Raw genomic sequence first — 16,580 nt, forward strand, 5'->3', positions numbered from 1 at the left:
CGTGCATGTCTCAGTTTTTGTATTCTTGTTAGAGAAGTATGAATCTGTTTTCTTGGTGAATCATTCATTTCAATATCTGTTAACATTAGGAAAGTGCTAGAATTTGTGATACCAGGAAAAATAAGGACAATATTGTCTTTGCCCAAACGAACCTGTCACATAGTGAATTTTACAAAGAAAAGTCTGAATATCCTCTGTGAGGAAATTCAGAGGAAAAGTTCATGGAATTCTTAAATATTCTGAATAGAAGGAGGATTCTATATTTAGAGAATTTTAGGAAATCTCTTACTTTATGTCTTAAGATACATGGAAGGTGTTTTTTAAAAATATTTTTTTGAATCATATGATTAGAATAATTTTTTTTTCATTTTTTGTGGTACTGTGGATTGATCCCAGGGCCTCTCTACTAGGGGCTACACTCCTTCTTTATTTTTTATTTTGAGACAGGAGCACACTGAGGCCAGCCTTGAACTAGTGATCCTCCTGTCTCTACCTCCCTGCTCCCAGTGCCCAGCTTGGGTCCAGTTCTCTCTGCTGGAGGGGAAATCACTTTTAATTATTTGAAGTTGGCTCAAATGGTTGGGTGAAATCCTTTATGCTCAGAGTTTATAGAAATAGGGTGAGAATCAGATTTAAGGACAGAACAAGGAAGCTGATAGAAGTTCTGGGTGACCCCTTAGGACAGCACCCACCTTTCTTTCACTTTTTCCTCTTCAGCTTCCACATAGGACAGAAAACATTAAACCATTTAAATCACGTGAATAAAAAAAATATTTGGATCCATTTTTTCATGAGCGCTCATCATATATGATATATGGACATATGTACATTCAAACATATAACACAAAACACAAGTGTGCACACATAATATAATACATACAACACATAACATAATAGTAAAGGCCTTATAACTTTTTACAGGTGAAATCTCCATTGCAATGTTTAAAACTCTATAGTCAAAAAAAAAAAAAATAGAACTGATCAGCAAAACATTAACCTAGGTCTGTATGAGCTCAAAAAACAAAATAGAAATTCATGATATGGGAAAGGGCAATAATAAAATAGATATTGAAAAAAGCATCCTGGTTCTGTCGCAGATGTAAGGATAGCCAAATTGGAGTTTTGGATATCAGCTGTTATGGATTTGAGCCAAATCATCTTCTTTTTGGTCTGTAGAAATCGCTTTAGTTAATCTCTCTGGAATCCAAATCGGCTGCTGTTCTCCCTGTGGAAATACACAAACAGGCCCCCAACTCCAGACAATCACTGGGTCAGGACTTTAGTTAATCTCTCCGGAATCCAAATCGGCTGCTGTTCTTCCTGTGGAAACACACAAACAGACCCCCGACTCCAGACAATTACTGGGTCAGGACCTTTCCATTGTCCTGTTAGAATATCTTTCCAAAGTACCTTGGGCTTATGTACATTTTTTGGACACATATGCCTTTCTGCAGCACTAAGTCCTGATGAATCCAAATTTAAAAAGTTTAGAGTAAAAAGGGTTATTTTAAGTTTATCTTTGGGGAATATATACCCCTTCCCAATTCCGTCTTTTTGCTTTAATAAGTACATTTTAATAGTTTGATGAGCTCTTTCAACTATGCCTTATCCCTGTGGATTATATGGGATTCCTGTTATATGAGTAATGCCAAATGATGAGCAAAATTGTTTAAAAGAGGTAGAAGTATAACCAGGGGCATTATCTGTTTTTAACTGTTTTGGAATGCCCACAGTGGCAAAATTTTGTAAGCAATGAGCTATAACATCTTTAGTTTTTTCTCCGGCATGAAGGGAGCCCATCAAAAATCCAGAAGAAGTATCAACTGTAACATGCAAATATTTTAATTTTCCAATTTCTGGCAAGTGTGTGACGTCCATCTGCCAAATATGGTTAGGTATCAATCCTCTAGGATTGACTCCAAGATTAACTTGTGGTAAAAAGGTCACACAATTTTGACATTGTTTTATTATTTGTCTAGCTTGTTCCTTAGTTATTTTAAAATGCTTTTGTAAAGTATTAGCATTGACATGGAACCTTTTATGAAAATTTATAGCTTCTTCTAGTGTAGAGAAAATATGTATGTCATGTGTAGTTTTATCTGCTAAATCATTGCCCAAACTAAGGGCTCCAGGCAATCCTGTATGTGCCCTGATATGTCCTATAAAGAATGGATCTTTTCTGTCCCAGATTAAACTTTGTATAGTGGAAAACAAAGAGAAAACAGTAGAAGAAGGGGAAATCCTACCAGCATCTTCAAGGGATACTATAGCATTAACTATATACTGACTATCAGAAAATAAATTAAATACAGAATCTTTAAACATCACAAAAGCTTGTAATACTGCATTAAGCTCTACCTTTTGAGCTGATTGTTTGGGTACTAAAAATGTAAAAGTTTGATCAGGTGTAACTATTGCTGCTGTACCATTATTTGACCCATCAGTGAATATATTTGGAGCATTCATGATAGGTGTTTTTCTTGTCATTTTTGGAAAAATTACAGGATGCAATGACCAAAAAGACAATAAAGGATTCGATGGTAAGTGGTTATCAAATGAAACATTAGATTTGCACATGATTATTGCCCAAGTATTTAACTAATTAGCTAATTCATCAATTTGATTCATAGTATATGGAGTAATAATTTTATTGGGAGAAATTCCAAATACTCCCTTTGCTGTTTTTATTCCTTTGAGTATTAATTGTCCTACAGCCTCAGGAAACCTAGTAAGAATAGTGTTAGGAGAATAAGATAAATGTATCCATAATAATGGACCTTCTTGCCAAAATACTCCTGTAGGAATATTTTTTGTTGGTAGTACAATAAATAATAAAGGCAAACTTATATCAATTCTATCCAAATGCATATTTTCCATATATGTTTCAATGATTTTTAATGCCTTTCTTGCTTCAGGCGTTAACATTCGGGGTGAATTTGGATCTGATGGATCTTTTAGGATATCAAATAAAGGTCCTAATTCTCCTGTTGGAATACCTAGATAAGGCCTTATCCAATTTATGTCTCCTAATAACTTTTGAAAGTCATTAAGTGATTTGAGTTGATCTACTCGTATTTGAATTTTTGGTGGACGGACCATGGTTGAGGATAATAGAACTCCTAAATAATTAATTGGAAAATTTAATTGTACTTTATCTATTGCTATCTCTAGATTATAATTTTTTAATAAATTTGTAAGTGTGGCATAACATTCTAGCAATGTGTTTTTAGCTTTGTGTGCTAATAATACATCATCCATATAGTGAAATATTTGTAGTTCAGGATTTTGATTTCTAAGTGGCTGGATTACTTTGTTAACATAAATTTGACACATAGTTGGGCTGTTAGCCATCCCTTGAGGGAGTACTTTCCACTCATATCTCTGATCAGGACCTTCATGATTTAGTGCAGGGATAGTAAATGCAAAACGTGGACTCTCCTCAGGATGAATTAGAATTGAAAAAAAAAAACAGTCTTTAATATCTATAACTAAAGCATACCAAATTTTTGGCAAAGCAGACAATTGAGGAATCCCCGATTGAGCAGGTCCCATAATGACCATTTCATTATTAATGGCTCTTAAATCTTGCAAAAATCTCCATTTACCAGATTTCTTTTTGATGACAAAAATGGAAGTATTATGGGGAGATACAGAAGGTTGTATATGTCCTTCCGCTAATTGTTGTTTGACCAGCTCATGGGCTACTTGTATCTTTTCTTTAGTCAAGGGCCACTGAGGAACCCATACTGGTCTTTCTGATTTCCATGTAATTTTTATTGTCTCAGTGGCCCTTTGTGAAAATCCAACCCATGTCTGTCTGTTCCTTGATCTATTTGTATTGGTGCTGCTATACCTTGTTCTTGTTTTTCTAATCTTTTTCCTTTCCTAAAACCTTGTCTAGCCATAATAGTGGGTGCATTTTGATTGATGTTATTTGTTAATGTCAAACCTAATTGATCTAAGACATCTCGTCCCCATAAATTTACGGGAAGATGATCCAATACATATGGCTGTATAGTTCCTTCACATCCTTCAGGATCCTTCCAATCTAATACCATTGCACTTCTATCGGGATTAGTCGCCACTCCTAGGCCTCAAAGCGTTTGAGTGGCTTGTTGTAATGGCCAATGTTTTGGCCATTCTTGACGAGAGATGATGCTAAGGTCTGCACCTGTATCCAGTAGCCCATTAAATTCATGTCCTTGAATATTTAGTTTTAGCATGGGGCGAGAATCTAAATTTAAAGAAAGCATAGCCCAATCTACACCTGTGGAGCCTAATCCCTTGGAACCTCTTTCTACAGCATGACTGGAAAATTTATCATGTAGGCTTGGTATTATTAGTAACTGTGCTATTCTATCTCCTGGTGAAATTATTGATATACCCTTTGGAGAACTGGCTATAATTTTTATTTCACCTTCATAATCAGGATCAATTACCCCAGGACTTATCAAAAGTCCTTTTAGAGTAGAAGAGCTGCGTCCCAATAATAAGCCTACTGTTCCTTTGGGAAGAGGTCCTTTTACCCCTGTGGGAATGATTTGAACTCCCATCTCTGGAGTTAGTACTGATCTGGCGGAGGCGCAGATGTCCAACCCTGCGCTCCCTCTGGTTTGTCTGATGAGGGATCTGATGGACAATGTGTCCTGGTCACTACCCTGATGGGGTTGCTGGGTTCCTCCAGTGCTCCGTATATTTGTGGTTTGGGGCCCCGGAGCATTGGGGCCCTCTGTCCATTTTTTGGCAACGGAGCCCGATGCCTTTGTCCACGATATTGTGGATAAACACCTTGTCCTTGTTCGTTTTTTTGATAATGGAGTACCCTCTATGGTGGTTTGAGAACGGCATTCATTAGCCCAATGTAATGGAGTACCCTCTATGGTGGTTTGAGAACGGCATTCATTAGCCCAATGTCTCCCTCTACGGCATCGTGGGCAAATACCCGGTATTCTACTCCTTTGATACCTAGTTTTGTTAAACCCTCCTCCTATGGGGCAATTCCTTTTAAAATGTCCTGTTTGTTGACAATTGTAGCATGTTCTTGGCCTGGTATACAAAGCCTGTTTTACTGCAGCTGCCACAATTTGCCCTTGTTCATTAATGTCTCTGGCATCTAAAGCCTGTTTTACTGCAGCTGCCATGACTTGCTCTTGTTCATTAATGTCTCTACATAATTTAATATATGTGTTTAAATCTTCCTGTTTCTGTGGTCTAATGATATCTCTGCACCAACGATTCGCTTGGTCATAAGCCAGTTGTTTTATTAATGGCATTGCTTGTTCTGTATTCCCAAAAATTCTGGTAGCTGTTTGAATAAGCCTATCTACAAATTCAGCGTAAGGTTCATTAGCTCCTTGTATTACCTTAGATAATTGACCTTGTAAACCTCCATGTCCTTGTAAAGTCTTCCATGCCCTAATTGCCTCTACAGCAATTTGTGAGTATACGCCAGGATCATATGCAATTTGTTGCTGCTGATCCTCATAAGGCCCCTTTCCTAACAGCATATCTAGATTTCTCTGAGGATAACCAGCTGCTGCATTTCGCTTAGCCGTCTCCTTGCAAAATTCCTCATTGGCAACCTTCCATAACAGGTATTGACCTCCATTTAGCACAGCTTTACACATATTAGCCCAATCTGCTGGCGTCATGTTCAAGTTGTTAATGGATTCGACCAAGCTTACAGTGAAGGGTGCTTGAGGACCATAGGTTGTTACAGCCTCTTTTAGCTCCTTTACTGTTTTGAAATTTAAACCCTGGTAAATTCGCTGTCCTCCTACCTCAAATACAGGGCATACTTGAGATCCTGTCTCAGGATCCCAACTATCAACTGCGGGGGTTGGGAGTCTCCTAGCATATGGAGGTGGTGCTGTTGATTGGACACTTATGCCCTCTGGTGATAGAATGCTGTTAGTAGCAGTCTCCTGTAGAGGTGGTGCTGTTGGTTGGACACTTACGCTCTCTGATAGAAAGGTGTTATTAGCAGTCTCCTGTTGTAACTTTTCCCCTGATGGCTTTTTCTGCTCTAAACTTCCTTCCTCTGTCTCACTAGCTTGAAAGACCTTCTCTTTTACTTGAATCTTTTCCTCTTTCTGACTAACTTGAGAGACCTTCTCTTTTACTTGAATCAATATGTCTTCTCCTTCCTCTACCTTTGTCTGAATTGAAGGCTTTGGACTAAGCAAACCAGATACAAACGTCCACAATGGCAATGTGCCAACTGGCAGAGTCCCTGGGTTGTTCTTTTCTATTCTTTTTAAATCTTCACCATGATGGTTCCATTGTGATATATCTAACAACTCCTCCTTAAAAAGCCATGGGCTACATTGTTGTATTGTATCAATGTATGCCCTAACTGTTCTTGATTTTACTGAGATGCCTCCTTCCTCTAACAATTTACTTAACAGTCTTTCAGTTTGTTTTTTACTAATTGCTGATCCCGTATTTCTACTATAATACAACCCAACAAGATAACACCAAACAAAACCGAGACAGAATGAAATAAAATTGGAACCACACAAAATCATTATATCAGCCTTTCTATCTTCCTGAAATGTGTATCCGTCCTTTCTCCCTATCTGTTCCTCAGATGCAAATAGTTTTTCCTCAGATGTGAGCGGTTTTTCTTCCGTCTCACTCATCTCCAGGGACAGGCAAGTTAAAACAAAAATGAAGCAAAACAAAAGAGGAATCTTAGAATGGCTACCCATCCTCTCGCCCTGCCCTCAGGGGCGAGCAGTTTACTTACCCTCAGTCGCTCCCAGTGCGAGCCACCAAATGCTGCAGTCTGGCTGGGCACAATTCAGGAGCCACTTGTCAAAAGAAACTAACTTTATTTTTAGAACTAAAAACACCAAACAAAACCGCTCCTCAGGAAAAACCCCTCAGAGACCAACTGCCACCACCGGCTTCCCACAAGCCTCTCACACCCACACAACCCTCACCACCTCCCACAATCCTCCTGTTCTTGAGGCCGATTGGCTGGGTCGTGTGGGCGGAGCCAAAGAAGTCCCCCAATGAGCAGCTCCGTGGAGGAGCCAATCAGCTAGATGTTGCTGGGGCTGCTGTGAGCCAATCATCAGCCAGCAGCTGGAAGTTTGCTGGCAGCTGGAAGTTTGCTGGGGCCCCTTTGGCTGTGGCTCTCAACATTCTGAGTTTGACTTAATTCGCTTAACATGACGGTCTCTAGTTCTATTAATTTCCAGCAATGGTTTCTTTGCATATTCCACCTAAAAATATAAACAAATATCTGCATTAAATAGTAAATATTAGTCTCGTGAGCTATTGATATTGACTTTTTTTAAGAGAGAGATAGAGAGTTTTTTAATATTTATTTTTTAGTTTTCGGTGGACACAACATCTTTATTTTATTTGTGTGTGGTGCTGAGGATGGACCCAGTGCCCGGTGGATGCCAGGCGAGCGCGTACCACTTGAGCCACGTCCCCAGCCCATTGACTTATCTTTTCAAATTAACCTTTCTCTTATTTTTAAAAGACTTTCTTGGAGCCTTAGTTGATATTCCAGAAGGGATTTCATCTCTTTTTGTCACTTAGTTTGCCCTGTTTTCTTTTGAATAGTAAATGGCACCCCCATGATCCCATAGCAGTCACATCCCTGTGACCTTCTCCTGTGTTCACGTGGTCATCAAAGAGTTAGGATCCACGTTAGCTGCCTAGAATGGAGGCACACACCTGTAGAGGATTGTGAATTCAAAGCCAACCTCTGCAACTTAATGAGGCACTTAGAAACTCAGCAAGACACTGTTCATAAATAAAATATTTTTAAAAGGGCTGGGGATGGGCTGGGGATGTGGCTCAAGCGGTAGCGCGCTCGCCTGGCATGCGTGCGGCCCGGGTTCGATCCTCAACACCACATACCAACAAAGATGTTGTGTCCGCCGATAACTAAAAAATAAATATTAAAAAATTCTCTCTCTCTCTCTCTCTCTCTCTCTCTCTCTCTCTCTCTCTCTCAAAAAAAATAAAAGGGCTGGGGATGTGGCTCAGTGGTTGAGCATGGCTGGGTTTAATCTTCAGTAACAAGAAAAAAAATCATGGTAGCTTTGACACATGTGATTGCACCTATTAGCACCTGAAATGATGTAATAGTATCAATCATTATTTTTTATCATTCTTGTAACATTTGATTGGAACATTCTAGCCTGACCATAACTGCTGGATGACCAACACCCAGGTAGAGCATATTCCTGCTTGGAGGTGTGAAACCGACGGAAAATAAAAAGTCAGAAAATAATAAGAAATCAAAGACAATAGGCAGAGTATAGTATTAAAAGCAGGGAGCCTGGTGGGTTTTCCAACCCTGACAGGAACTGTAACTGAACAGCAAAAAAGGCCCCAATCCTTTATTTAAAGGGAAATACATCAAAAGGTTTCAGTGTGGCAGGCTTCTTGAAGAAAACAGGATATGGATGAGAAAACAAGTTGTTTGGGGCTTTAAATGTTACACCCATCTCTGGGACGCTGCGTTGAACCTAGGACTGTGAGCTAAGGCAGGGCACCAGCAAGATCTGGGCTTTCTTCAACTGGGGAATTTCAACCAGGAGTTCCCAGAAAAATAGCCTCTCTGCTTTATAATGGCTCAAACAAAACCACAATTTATACAGAGCTTCCAATCCATAACTAACTCCCTTCAAATTGTGAAATTAGTTCCCTTCAGATATCTGCATATTCTGGTGTTGCAGCCTCTATGGGATCATGAGTTTGGGGATTATTGTGCTTCTTGAACACAGTGCTATGCCATCCAGAAGGGGAAGCAGCAGATGGAGAACTATGAGGGAAGAAGGAAGAAGGATATCAGACAGAACTGAAATCCATTTCTATTTATTCACAGTTGATGGCTATAACTGGGTATTCACTCAGAAGAGGGTATTGCCAATGCCTACTTGGTTCAGCTGACTGAAACCACTTTATTGGTCCTAGAGGTCCTTGTCAACTCTGGGAAATCCAGTTCTTCCCCACTTGGGACTTTCCTTAACCATAAGAACTCAAATATCAAATGAAGTTGATCTAAAGAGTTTGATTGACTAGATGTAGGTTCATCCTGCTTGTTTGGAACTTCGCCATAGACAAGAATTTCCTCATTTACATGAAGTATCTGTCTAGATTCAAGTCCTGCTGCTTGAAAATAAGATTTTTCCCTCTGTATACCTGAGTTGGAGCTTTTGTTCTCCCTATTGTGCTTTCCCTTGGGATTTCAAGGGTCCTTCCAGGAAGCAGGCAGCACATTACTAATCTGCAGAAAGTTCTTCTACTTCTAACCAGAAGCATGGCCTCACACTATTTCACTAACAACAATTGACAAGGCCAAAGCCTTCCCTATGATCCAGGTTCTACTTAAGAAATACCACTTCTTATTTTCACTCATTTCTCACTCTTTCTTTGTGATCTCTGACACCAATGAACTCAGAATCACCCAAGAATGTCGGCACAGTGGTGCACACCTGAAACCCCACAACTCCGGAGGCTGAGGCAAAAGGATCGGAAGTTCAAGGCCAGTGTGGGCAACTTAGTAGAACTTGTCTCAAAACAAAAAGATCTATGGAAGTAGCCCAGTGGGGGAGAGCCCCTGGGTTTGATTCCCAGTGCCACACACACATGAAACTTTCCAGGGAAATCAGTATCAATACAAATGCTTGGGTCTTGTCCCCCTGCAGCCAGGTAAGTCCCCAGTGTTCCTATTTCTCCAGTGATTCTGATGCACCTCCAAAGTCTGAGAACATCCTGATGCAATAGAAAGAAGTGCCGAGATTAAGGGAGTACCCAGTGTAAGGCACAGCTACTTGAGATCTGGCAATTCTGCTAAGAAGAAAATTATAGCAAGAGAAGAGCAAGCTGCCGCTGAGCAGCAACCTGTCCATCCAGCTTACTGGACAGCATTGAAACCCAATGACCTAATGATTTGTCAAATTAAAAAAACACAGACACATTTCAAATCTATATGGCTTAATTGTTTTCTTGTGTGCAGTTGTAGGATAATGAAATAATCTAAATAAAATAGTGAAATAAAGACATTTCAGTGTTTATATTACCATAAAAGAATTTGCACCTTTTTACATACTGCCTATATATTGTAAATAACTTGAGATGTAGTCTCATTTACATGGCAGAAATATTTACAGGTATCAAAAAATAATAAATATTATGGTCCTAAAACCCAAGGTGAAAACTTTAAATACAAAATATGTTTTAAGTCATGTTAAACTCTGTTAATTACTACTAGTGAGAGGAAACCAAGATCTGATTTCATGAAACGAGGCAAAAAAGAGCCCTTGCTGCTTTGGTGTGATTTTAGTTGAATTTTTTCCTTTAAAAATGACTTAATTTTAATTATGTGGATGTTAGAATAATAAGATGATCTGTTATATTGAAGTATCATTTGAGAGAGTACTAACTTTGCAGTTTGTATTCTATCTATTCAGATTTGAGAAACTATGGAGTATTTTTTCTCACCTAATTCTTTTGCTATTACAAAAGAAAAAGCTTTGATTTCGATCAGGATTTGATATCCTGCCCAGACATATAGCCACAAAACTTGAGAACATGGTGTTCCCATGCTGAAAGGAACCTGTAAGAGAGCCAGGTGCACCACCACTCAGAAAATGAGGATACAGTAGTGCACGCCTGTATCCCAGTGACTGGGGAGGCTGAGGCAGGAGGATGGCAAGTTTAAACCCAGCCTCAGCAATTTAGTGAGGCCCCAAGCAATTCAGAAAGACCCTGTCTCTAATAATATATATATATATATAAAGGCTGGAAATGTGGCTCAGTGGTTAGCACCCTGGCTCAATCCCTGATATATATATATGCTGATACTTTGCCTCTCCCCAAATCCATCCTACTGTAATAGGGTCCACTTTATGCTTCAAGTATAAACTTTGCTGCTTGACCCCCCAAATTGCTTACTTTAAAACTGACATGGTTTCCTTTCCCTTCACCCTTTCTTCTTCTCCTTGTCCCGCTCCTTCACAACAGGGGAAAACCAGACTAACATTTTTCCTGTTCCAGGGTAGGTTATCATGTCCTTCACTACCCAGCAGAGTGTCACTGTCCACAAGAATAAAGAAACCCCAAATCTGGGAACTAGAGCAGTGATCCTCTCAAGGACACGGTGTGCACTTAGTGATCACATCGATTTGGATCCCATCCCTTGTATTCCTCTTTTAAAAGCCCTGTGCTGGGGCTGGGGATGTGGCTCAGGTGGTAGCGCGCTCGCCTGGCATGCGTGCGGCCTGGGTTCGATCCTCAGCACCACATACCAACAAAGATGTTGTGTCCGCTGAGAACTAAAAACTAAATATTAAAAATTCTCTCTCTCTCTCTCTCTCTCTCTCTCTCTCTCTCTCTCTCTCTCTCTCTCTCTCTCTCCCCTCTCTCTCACTCTCTCTTAAAAAAAAAAAAAAAGCCCTGTGCTAGCTGCTGCCAGGTGGAGTTTGCTCAGGCTCACAGAGGAGCCTGACAGCACCCAGCTGATGTGTCTGTGCCTTCAGGAGGTTCAGGGGTCACGTTCAGCATGAACAGCCAGGCCAGGACACCCACAGCAAGGAGGAGCATGGGAGAGCTGCCACGGCCCCGGTGGAAGCCCAGGAACTGGCTGTCTATGACTCCGAATGCCCAGCCAGCAGTTCAGGGATTGACGACAGTGGAGAGGGCAGTTCGTTTGCAGGATGACATGAGCAAGACATGGGCAGGATGTACAGAAGGTGTTACAGGCAGTTGGAGCTGATGTCACACAAGTTCTTCTTGCAAGAGTATTGTTCGAAATAAATACAGATGCTTCTCTCAAATCCGTTAAAGAAAAATTGAGCATATTTGCAAAATACAAACGAAAAGGCACAATCTTCATTGCAAATATTCTCAGCAATTTCTGCCTTTGTTTCAACAGTGGGACATAGATGTACAGGAAGCTGAGGGAAAAGAAGAAAAACTAGCTAATATATTTCAAGACAAAAAAAAAGCTTTTTTTCCCCTCCAAGCTAGAATTGTTCAGTGCAAGAAAATTAAAGAAATTGAAAATTTATATGTGTATCAAGGACCTGGGGGAGTATCTTGAAAGTCTTGTTGTCAGTGAACAAAATAAAGTTTAAAACAATGGCTGAGTTGCAGGGAAAATTATGACAGAAACTCAACAAGAGGTGGCAGTTGCTGAAAACTCACTCCCATCCGTTATACTGATGGCTCTGAAGAAGAAACTCAAACCTAAGTTATATGATACAAATATAACATTATCTACACGAATAAAAATTCTAGTATTATTCAGTTTATGTTGTTTGCCATTTTGTTAAACACAAGAATTCCTCTGTTAACCACCAAATGAACCCTAACCATTTATAAGTATCAGCAGTTACAAAGTCACACACATCAAACTTGCAGCCCTGTAGCAGTGATGGTGATTTCTTTACCCTAATACTTTCAATCACATTTTAATAAAGATGATTCACTTAAAGATAAATAAAAACCCTGTGTTCCTCCTGCAGAGAGAATCGCAGCTTAGGGAACAAAAGTAACCGTGTTTCACTTTTACTAGCAAAGCCATAAAAGTTTTCCTTTTGCTCAAAACTTTGTGCTCATTATTGACAATGGCGACAAGGTTCAAGCCTTCTGTATCTCTGTATGGAAATACCAAGATCTGCCACAGTTGGATATTTAATAGATTCTAAAGCTATGTTCAAAAGTGAAATCCTCATGTTCCCTTCTCAGCTCCTCCCTTTGTTCCACCTCGGGATCAGCTTTCCACCTGCAGTCCCCCTGTAACTGAAGAGAAGCAAGACAATTTTCAGGAGATCTGGATTCTGAGCGAACTCATTTTGTATCTGAGTGATAATTTGGCGCCTCTTCTGGGGCAGGTGGAGAGCAGAAATCCTATCACCCAGTTGGCCAATAAAGGTGCCGGGTGGGCGGCCCCTGGCACTACCTCCTTCGGGAGTCCGGGCCTAGCTGTGGCTTTCTGTGGGTATTCCTGTGGTCAGAAGGCCCAGGCAAGCAGGCGCAGGGACGTGGTTTAGGCACCCAGCGATGGACTCAGGTCCTGCAGGCGAAGCAGGCTTGACGGAACCCAGGGCTTCCCACCAGCTGCACCCCGAGTCCTGAGAGAGGTCTTCAAACCCCTCAGCACAGAGGGGGGAGGGGATGGCAGTGAGGCGCTCGGAGCCGCCCTCAGCAGCACTGGGCAACCCCTGGTTCACAGGGACCCCCGATGCTGTCCAAAGGTGGGCCTTACTATTTGCAGGGCCTGCTTCCTGGGCTCACCTTCCGGCTTTGCCTCTGCCTGGCAGTGAGGCCGTCTTCGGAATGCAGTCCTCCTGGCCTTTGGTTTCCTTCGCTGTCACATGGTCTGATGAGGGCGCTTCCTCTAGGGGTCCTGCCAAGAGAAGGGAGAGGCGAGACTTTGATGAAGACATTGAAAGCGCTGCAGCAGGGAGTGCTGCATCTCTAGTGTCCCAGAAGGACTTTGCCCTGGTCATGTCTGGTGAGCAGGTTGAGTGCCAGAGCCAGGGGACTTCTTGGAGTCTCACGTCCACACGGTACCAATGGGCCTGCGCCGAGACTTCAGGGGCCTTTCTGGCCTGCCCCTCTGCGTGCTGCGACCCGAAGCGAGTCCATCACTACCTGCTCCTTCATCTTTTGGGGTTGAGGACCAGACTGTTAATCCTTCCCTCCGGGCTTGAGGGTATCCGAGAGGGCACTTGTGTGATGTCAGCGATTCTGAATCTCTGCCGTGGTTGGCGCTTCCCGACCGACGCCCGGCACTTAGACCCTCAGGGTCCCTGACGTAAGTGGAGGCCATCCAGGGACCCATAGGAAGACAGAGCTGGTGCAGAGGCCCCAGACAGCATGCACGGGGATGGCCACAATTTGTACAAAGATGGATCCTATCCTCCCACCTCCCTCTCTCCCTAACAGCCACCCAAAAAGTGGACTCCGCCCCAGGTCTGGTCTCCCCTGGGAGAGCATCTGCCTTCCGCAGTCACACCCCCAACTCCCCATAACCCGGAGACGCCCTCCTCCTGGGCCAGCGAGGGTCCAGCACCGCCGCGGCTCAGGCACGGCCTTTGCATCAGGTATTGTGCGTCCTACAGGCCGGAGTTGACCTGGAGGGTCTCTCACACCAGGCACCGCTAAGGAAATGATGTCCTGAGGATCCAGACAGGACAGATTCCCGGGGCCTCCCTGGACAAAGCTCCATCCACAGAAGTCCCTGTGCTAAGAGAGCCTCCTGGGGAGGAATGAGCTGGCACCTGTCCCCGACCTGTCCTGCCATTGGACTGGGGTTGACATGTAGGCAGGTGACACTCGGCCTTCTCCCTTGGCACTTGTGCCCCTGCAGAGGGAGGCCAAGTCCTGGGAATCTCCGCCTCCCTCCCTCTCTGATCTGGACTCCCAGAAGTGGGCCGCCTCCCTCCCTCCCTGATCTGGACTCCCAGAAGTGGGCCGCCTCCCTCCCTCCCTGATCTGGACTCCCAGAAGTGGGCCCCCTCCCTCCCTCCCTGATCTGGACTCCCAGAAGTGGGCCCTCTCCCTCCCTCCCTGATCTGGACTCCCAGAAGTGGGCCCCCTCCCTCCCTCCCTGATCTGGACTCCCAGAAGTGGGCCCTCTCCCTCCCTCCCTGATCTGGACTCCCAGAAGTGGGCCCCCTCCCTCCCTCTCTGATCTGGACTCCCAGAAGGGGGCCCCCTCCCTCCCTGATCTGGACTCCCAGAAGTGGGCCCTCTCCCTCCCTCCCTGATCTGGACTCCCAGAAGTGGGCCCCCTCCCTCCCTCCCTGATCTGGACTCCCAGAAGTGGGCCCCCTCCCTCCCTCCCTGATCTGGACTCCCAGAAGTGGGCCCCCTCCCTCCCTCCCTGATCTGGACTCCCAGAAGGGGGCCCTCTCCCTCCCTCCCTGATCTGGACTCCCAGAAGTGGGCCCCCTCCCTCCCTCCCTGATCTGGACTCCCAGAAGTGGGCCCTCTCCCTCCCTGATCTGCACTCCCAGAAGTGGGCCCCCTCCCTCCCTGATCTGGACTCCCAGAAGTGGGCCCTCTCCCTCCCTCCCTGATCTGGACTCCCAGAAGTGGGCCCCCTCCCTCCCTGATCTGGACTCCCAGAAGTGGGCCCCCTCCCTCCCTCCCTGATCTGGACTCCCAGAACTGGGCCCCCTCCCTCCCTGATCTGGACTCCAGAAGTGGGCCCCCTCCCTCCCTCCCTGACCTGGACTCCCAGAAGGGGGCCCCCTCCCTCCCTGATCTGGACTCCCAGAAGTGGGCCCTCTCCCTCCCTCCCTGATCTGGACTCCCAGAAGTGGGCCCCCTCCCTCCCTCCCTGATCTGGACTCCCAGAAGTGGGCCCCCTCCCTCCCTCCCTGATCTGGACTCCCAGAAGTGGGCCCCCTCCCTCCCTCCCTGATCTGGACTCCCAGAAGTGGGCCCTCTCCCTCCCTCCCTGATCTGGACTCCCAGAAGTGGGCCCCCTCCCTCCCTCCCTGATCTGGACTCCCAGAAGTGGGCCCTCTCCCTCCCTGATCTGCACTCCCAGAAGTGGGCCCCCTCCCTCCCTGATCTGGACTCCCAGAAGTGGGCCCTCTCCCTCCCTCCCTGATCTGGACTCCCAGAAGTGGGCCCCCTCCCTCCCTGATCTGGACTCCCAGAAGTGGGCCCTCTCCCTCCCTCCCTGATCTGGACTCCCAGAAGTGGGCCCCCTCCCTCCCTGATCTGGACTCCCAGAAGGGGGCCCCCTCCCTCCCTCCCTGATCTGGACTCCCAGAAGGGGGCCCCCTCCCTCCCTCCCTGACCTGGACTCCCAGAAGTGGGTGCCCTCCCTCCCTCCCTGATCTGGACTCCCAGAAGGGGGCCCTCTCCCTCCCTCCCTGACCTGGACTCCCAGAAGGGGGCCCCCTCCCTCCCTCCCTGATCTGGCCTCCCAGAAGGGGGCCCCCTCCCTCCCTCCCTGATCTGGACTCCCAGAAGGGGGCCCCCTCCCTCCCTCCCTGATCTGGACTCCCAGAAGTGGGCCCCCTCCCTCCCTCCCTGATCTGGACTCCCAGAAGGGGGCCCCCTCCCTCCCTCCCTGATCTGGACTCCCAGAAGGGGGCCCCCTCCCTCCCTCCCTGATCTGGACTCCCAGAAGTGGGCCCTCTCCCTCCCTCCCTGATCTGGACTCCCAGAAGGGGGCCCTCTCCCTCCCTCCCTGACCTGGACTCCCAGAAGTGGGCGCCCTCCCTCCCTGCCTGATCTGGCCTCCCAGAAGGGGGCCCCCTCCCTCCCTCCCTGATCTGGACTCCCAGAAGGGGGCCCCCTCCCTCCCTCCCTGATCTGGACTCCCAGAAGGGGGCCCCCTCCCTCCCTCCCTGATCTGGACTCCCAGAAGGGGGCCCCCTCCCTCCCTCCCTGATCTGGACTCCCAGAAGGGGGCCCCCTCCCTCCCTCCCTGATCTGGACTCCCAGAAGGGGGCCCCCTCCCTCCCTCCCTGATCTGGACTCCCAGTGTGGGCCCGGCTTGAGGGTCCTTAATCCAGGCCCGGGAGGATGGGGGCAGGCCCATTTCTGGAACCCTGTAGAGCCATGTGAGTGAGGGTCAGGGCCAA

This window comes from Spermophilus citellus (assembly GCF_964194105.1).
Source record: "Spermophilus citellus genome assembly, chromosome: 18".
In the NCBI taxonomy this organism is placed as follows: domain Eukaryota; kingdom Metazoa; phylum Chordata; class Mammalia; order Rodentia; family Sciuridae; genus Spermophilus; species Spermophilus citellus.